The sequence below is a fragment of the Zeugodacus cucurbitae genome, chromosome 6 (assembly GCF_028554725.1).
Source record: "Zeugodacus cucurbitae isolate PBARC_wt_2022May chromosome 6, idZeuCucr1.2, whole genome shotgun sequence".
NCBI classification, from domain to species: Eukaryota; Metazoa; Arthropoda; class Insecta; order Diptera; family Tephritidae; genus Zeugodacus; species Zeugodacus cucurbitae.
The window spans coordinates 40,104,787-40,112,135 of record NC_071671.1 but is presented as its reverse complement, the minus strand read 5'-3'; positions in this window follow the sequence as shown (position 1 = coordinate 40,112,135).

Here is a 7,349-nt window from a genome sequence, read left to right as displayed (position 1 = left end):
GCATTTTGGGTACTTGGGACCATTGTCGTCGTGCTTTTCCATGGGTCTCCTTTTGTGAGACACCTGCAACGGTCGCAGCAACGCCAGCAACAACAACTTAGAAAGCTACACTAAGTTGAATAAACATTCAAGTCTACTCACAAGTGCAAAAGGCCTGCAAAGCCAAATACACAGATATATTCACTATGTATTATATATACGTATGTATAAATTATATATTTCAGATTATATGTATAGTTTGTATGCATGCCTAAGAGTGTGCAAGCATAACGGCCGTTTTGTGGCATTTGCGTGACAGAAACGCCGGTGACGGCGTCTCCGACTTAGGCTATTTTGTACTTGCTTTACAGTATCCAGCCATCAGAATAATGTCGATGGCAAAAATATTATATATGTTTTGAACTTCATAACAAGCAGGTTGAAAAGTACATACGCTTTGAAATAAAGCATAATTGTTCACAAAATTAAATTTAATTATTCAATTCAATGCTATCCGGGTAGTGGACAAGTCGAAAGAGACTTGGCACTCACGTCTCTGTTTATAGTCATAACTTTGAAGTCGTAGATAATTTCGTCTATCTTGGAACCAGTATTAACACCAAAAACAATGTTAGCCTCGAATTCTGACGCAGAATCACTCTTACCAATCACTCTTACTACTGAGTATGCAATTGAAAAGTAAAGTCCTCTCTCGACGAACAAAAAAACGAGCTCTACAAGTCCCTCATCATTCCCGTCTAGCTTTGCGGAATGCGCGCTATTGTTGACTGGGCTATAATCCCGTAAACGGTGTCTACGCCAGTAAAGAAGAACAACTATTCGTGGTGGATATACCGGTCCAAGTCTTCTCGATAACTTTATAATATTTGAACTATATTTTGACAATTATTTCTTTGCTGTCTCTAAGTTTATTTCTAGCGAGCATTCTCTTGAGGTCTGAGAATAAGAATTAGTCAACAAGTAAGGAAAGGATAAGTTCGGGTGCAACCGAAAATTTTATACTCTCGTAATTTATTGATATATTTTTATTAAGATAACACACAATTTGACCCATATATTCGGCATAAAGTACAATAGAATAACGAAAATCATCATATACATGCTATATGAGGTAATTCTTGAACCGATTTTACTCATTTTCACCACCAATATACATTATATCTAAGATTATATGCTCACTTAATTTGGCACATATTAAGCCCATCGTAATAATTTTGAAAACCTAATTATGGGAGCTAGGGGAAGTTATGGCCCAATTTTAAAAATTTCTGGTACAGAGACACACTATTAGAATAAAATGATTTCCTCTGAATTAAATTAAGATATCTGAGAGATTTACCGATATTTTCGATGAAAAATTATCCTAAGGCACTGTGTTCTTCATATTCAATATCCGGGGCACTGAAAAGTTATAGTCCGATTTCGACAATTTTTTCAGATTCCTTCTGCAATTTCTTCTCTAAAATTTAGTGTTTCTGATGTTTTTCGTTAGTGAGTTACCGCACTTTTAGTAGTTTTCAACCTAACCCAACTCCCATGGACGTGGTTATTATCCGATTTCAACAATTGTCTTGGCGTATGGTGGGGTACATAAGGGAACTGACTGTTGAAAGCCTATTTGGGGGCGGGGCCACGAACACTTCCACAAAAAAATTACATCCAAATATGTTCCTTACTAGGCCGATCCTTTGTATAAAATTTTACTTTAATAACTTTATTTATGGCTTAGTTATGACACTTTATGTGTTTTCGGTTTTTGCCATTTTGTAGGGGTGGCTGTGGTCCGATTTTGCCCATCTTCGAAAGCAACCCTCTCATGGTCCCAAGGAACATGTCTACCAAGTTTCGTCAAGAGATCTCAATTTTTACTCAAGACAGGCGGATGGACGGACGGACGGACAGACAGACAGACATTTGGATTTTGACTCGTCTCGTCACCCTGATCAAATCGGTTCATAACCACGACAACTTCCCATATAACTCAATTTTGAATTCCATCTGATTCCTTCACTTTATAATGTATACATAAGGAACCAATGAAGATAGCGGAATAAAACTTTACACAAATAGTACATATCATCTCTGGCTTCACTTGTGAAAAAATTGTCGAAAACGGACTATAACTTTTCAAGGCCCCTGTTATCGAACATGTAAACTCCGCGCCTAAGGGTAAATTTTAACCGAAAATATGGATAAATCTCTCTGATAATTTAATGTATTTCATTATTAAAATCATTATTACATCTCCTAGCTCCCATATACCTAATTATAGGCTTTTCAAAAATATGGTCTGCATATATGTATTGATTAATATGTGAGATATCTTAGCAAAATTAAGTGAGCGTGTAGTCTTGGATATAGTGTACCTTGCTGGTGAAAATGAATGAAATCGGTTCAGGAATTTCCTCAGCCCTCATACACTATATGACGATTTTCGTTATTCTATTAAACTTTGTGCCGAATGTATAGGTAAATTTGGTTGTTATCTTAATAAAATTTCTTCAATAAATTGCGAGAGTATAAAATGTTCGGTTGCACCCGAACTTAGCCTTTCCTTACTTGTTTAAGTATATATTATAGTTCCCATTTTCCAATTTAAATAACAACCAACAAATTATTTACTACCAGCCTTTAAAGAGACTGCAGACTTAGTAAGGTGTACAGGTGCTGTATTCTCTGCTGAAACATATTGGATATATAGCACATACTTTTACGTGTATTGTACCACTACCTCTATATAAAAAAATAACATTTTATTTTGTAGGCATTTTTATCAGCCATCGCACTTTGCGTTTCGTTTCGTATTTCATGTTATTAGCAGCCTTATTTTTATCTGAGGTTTTTTGCATATTTTTTCTATTTTCAACTTTATGTTTAATTTATTCAACTTCAGGTTCTACAAGTATTCGTTTCATTCGGTTTATGTTGGTTAGCATTTATTTCGCAATATTTTTACACAAACCAAGTGGTATTGAGTACATTTTGGTAATGCTTTCTTATTATGCATATCGATATTGGACCAATTGATTCGAGGTGAATGATCGAGAAACGATAAAGAATAGTTTAAGCCTTTCATTCCAAATTCATAAACTGATCTAAGTTACTATAATATTCAAGATAGCTATGGTATACTCTTCAAAATTTACAGTACTCTTACCCCATTATTAAAGAATATCTATCCCTATCTACATATATATACATTTATCCAGATACAATCTGCAATTAAATAACCTTTTCTGGTAATTGTAGCTAGTTTTTGAAAACTAAGAGATAAGATTCCAGATACAGTTTTACCCCGATTAGATTTCATTATCTTTCTTCTTCGAAAGAAGCGCAACATGACACAAAATACGCACAGTAATCACCCTAAAAACATTACTGTTCAACATGTGCTAATTTTTTCCAAAAGTGCTCCCTTTGGCGAGTGCATGTATGTATGTATGTTTGAATATACATCAATATATGTGAAAAAGTACCGAAAATATGCTGGCTGCGGGTGAAATGACATATGCCAATATATCAATTTGACCTACAGATGCCGAAATACAGCACATTTATTACTCATACACAGATGTATGTATGTGTATATCTTTATATGAATATGCCTACATGTCTATATGTTTGTTTGTGTGAATCACATTTACCATCTCTGAATAATTTTGCGGTAAACTCGTATGTCAACTGAGTTCGGTGCTCAACAAGTGTTGGTAAAAGTGCGCCATCGACTAGAACCGAGGTGAAGAGTTCAACAAATGTACATGTCCCATACACACACACTCTGACACATAGAGATACCGGCGCAATGACAGACCATTTCCGATTGCTATCAACACCGTCATCGAGGCAATGGTTGATGGTTGATGTTTGACGGTTGAAGGTGTCAATTGGCTGTTTGCTGTCACGTGCTTCTCTGGCAAAGCCGAGGCAAAAACAAATGATCCACGCGAAAAACGCGAAGGGAGTGTGATGTGTACCGTAAGTCGGGAATAACTGCGACAATTAAACGGTGATTTACTCCCGAGAATAAAGGCATAAAAGAGGATTAAATTGGTTTAAAAGGTTTTCGCTGGGCGACACCGGAGAAGAGGTAACTCGATGGCCCTTTGGTACACGGGTACGATGTAAGCAAAAATGTCAGTTCTCAATATACCTACATATACCCGTACTAGTTTATAGCTTTAAATTTATATTATGTAAAATTTAAATTTCGAATTGTATCTTCTTTTTTGTATTATATGTCTACATGGTCACAAAGTTCCGCGGGACTACCGCTTCTCAAAGAGTATGCCCAAAGACTGTCAAATCATATTTTTTTAGTCGTACCACTGCAGTAAGCAATGTCAATCTTTGATGTCTAGATTTTTCAAGGTGTTTTGTAATTTAAAAGAACCGATAACATGCATACCATAAATTAGTGGAGAAGTCAGTAAAATATCCATTAAGGGTATAAGAAAAATCTAGGTATATTTTACAAACTCATTTATCCAGTCTGGTTCTTGTTTAAAAAAAGACTTTTGAAATAGTAATTTAATGTTTGTAAAGTTTTGTTAAATTACAATAAACGTGGTCTAATGTGAGTCGATAACCAGGACTGCTGCTCATTTTTATCTCAGATCCAATGGGAACGAGATACTAAAAGTTAGCCTCACAGTTAATAAAAGAACAGAGACCGTTTGATAGCCAAAGTATCTCGCGATTTCTTTTATGGATATCAAAGGTAGATTTCCCATGTAGAGTAGGTTTAACATATTATGGTTATTGAAGGTGGATAGGAAATTTTTGACATACTCTATTAGTTCTAGTTAGTAGATTACCTGGTGAATATTATAAAAAACCAGTTGTTTTAGGTGATTGCGGCATCATTTAGTAGAAGGAAAATGTGTTAAAAAATAAAGAGAATTTTCGTTTTTTGAAAAAATATTTATTCATTACTGTTGTCGCTTTCCAAATCGTCTCCATTCTTTATACACTTATGTATTCATCGAAACACTTCTCAAGCCCAATTTTTGGGATAGCCGTTTGCTGTATCAGTGATTTTTTCTAAGAGAAAGATTTATTGAGAATTTGAGTTTTAATTTTGATGAACACGAAAAATAATTTCGATAGCGCTTAACGTCCTGGCGATTATATGAATAAAACTGTTTCAATATATTTAACGAAATATTATTGGATTTTTCTTTCAGATGTTAGGTGCCCTTTTTGTAGTATTATGTATGGACCCTCTTACTAATTGTAAATTAAATAATGTAAATTAGAAACATACACATAACTGGATTATATATCGGTGTTTAAAAATGTTTATTGTAGAAGGAACCTTTATAACTCATACGACAGCACTTAAGATTGTCCTGTATATTGAAAAGTGTAATGTTTGTTTGAGCAAAAGCATAAAGAATGGCAAAAGTAGTATAGAATGTTGACAAAAGATGGGGATGAATATCGAACGAAAGCATCGATTTTTTGTTACTTTTATGTTCATGCTTCCTTCTGCGTATCTCCTGCGTTCTTTGCCGTAGTATACGAAGTGCACTTGTAAAGTACACTCCGCAACAATGTGCAGGTTACGAATGCAAATACATATACAAAATAATTTACAGATTTTTATCAAAATATTAAAATTTATAATTATTGCATTAGAAGTATAAAATAGTAACTTACAGTAATTTATAACAGAATACTTCGACTTTTATTGCCCTATAATTTATTTTTTATTTGAATCAAGGTAAGGTTACAATATAGCATTTCGAACAGTGTGACATGTTTTGAGTCCTGCTAGTGATCTTAAGAATTGTTATAAGTTATAAATAATTGTTTATTCATTATAATGATATAATGATGATGAAAAATGTTTAACAAAGAGAGACAAAACAAGTATCTCTCTTTTTAGTTGAATGTCAGAACCAGTTAATCGAGTTGGGGTTTGTTATATAATATTATACAATTTCTACTTCTTCTGGAACTGCGGAATTTGAGGTACGAAATTCAACAAACAGCAATGTAGTTGAAGGTGGAATTCAGTTCCTATATGGTGAACATGACGATCTCCATGTCATTGAATTCAAGAACTAGTACAAGTAAACCATTTGTAACTTGTTTCATTACACTATACAACATTCGGCTGGGTATTGAACCAAACTTAATTTTTCTGGGAGATTGAGTCATAAGTAAAAAACTTGTGTACTTCGATATTCGAAGTTAGCCTAAACAAAATTATTTTTAATTTCAGGATTTTTGTAGTATGTACTAAATAATCTAAAATATGGATATAATCTAAATTAAACTACATTTTCTTTGTAATTCCATGGTGTATAAAATGCTTCGGTCAAGCTTATATGACAGGTGTTATTAGGGGTTGAATTTAGATGTTCGAAACAAATAAAAGCCTGTATTTCGAAAAATGTTGGACCAATTTTTATACTCTCGCAACAAAGTTGCTAGTAACAAAGTTGCTAGAAACAAAGTTGCTAAGAGAGTATTATAGTTTTGTTCACATAACGGTTGTTTGTAACACCCAAAACAAAACGAGTTAGATATAGGGTTATATATACTAATGTGATCAGAGTGAAGAGTGGAGTTCAAATCCGGATGTCTATCTGTCCGTCCGTCTGTCCGTCCGTTTGTCCGTCCGTGCAAGCTGTAACTTGAGTAAAAATTGAGATATCTTAATGAAACTTGTCACACTTATTTCTTGGCACCATAGGAAGGTTGCTTTTGAGCAAAATCGGACCACTGCCACGCCCACAAAATGGCGAAAACTGAAAAGTGCCATAACTAATCCATAAATAAAGCTATGGAAATAAAATTTGGTATGAAGGATCGCACTATGAAGGGGCATATTTGGATGTATTTTTTTTGGGGAGTGCGTGGCCCCGCCCCCAAATAGTTTTTTTATTCGTATCTCGGAAACTAATAGAGCTATATAAACCAAATTTTCTGCAGTCGTTTTTTAGCCACCTCTTAATACAGTCCAAAAATGACAGAAATCGGAAATAAGCACGCCCACCTCCCATACAAAGGTTAGGTTGAAAATTACTAAAAGTGGGTTAACTCACTAACGAAAAACGTCAGAAACACTAAATTTCACATAAGAAATGGCAGATAGAAGCTGCACTCAGATTTTTTTACAAAATGGGTCAAAAACCATATCTCAGGAACTACTCGACCGATTTCAATGAAACTTGGTTTGTAATAGTTTCCTTACATCCCTATGATATGTTGTGAAAAGAGGCCAAATAGCTTTACAACCACGCCTACTTAAAGTTCTGGTATATGGGAAGTAGGCGTATCATTGGGATGCCAAGAAAATATTTTGAACCAAATTTCATTGAAATTAGTCGAGTAGCTTTGGA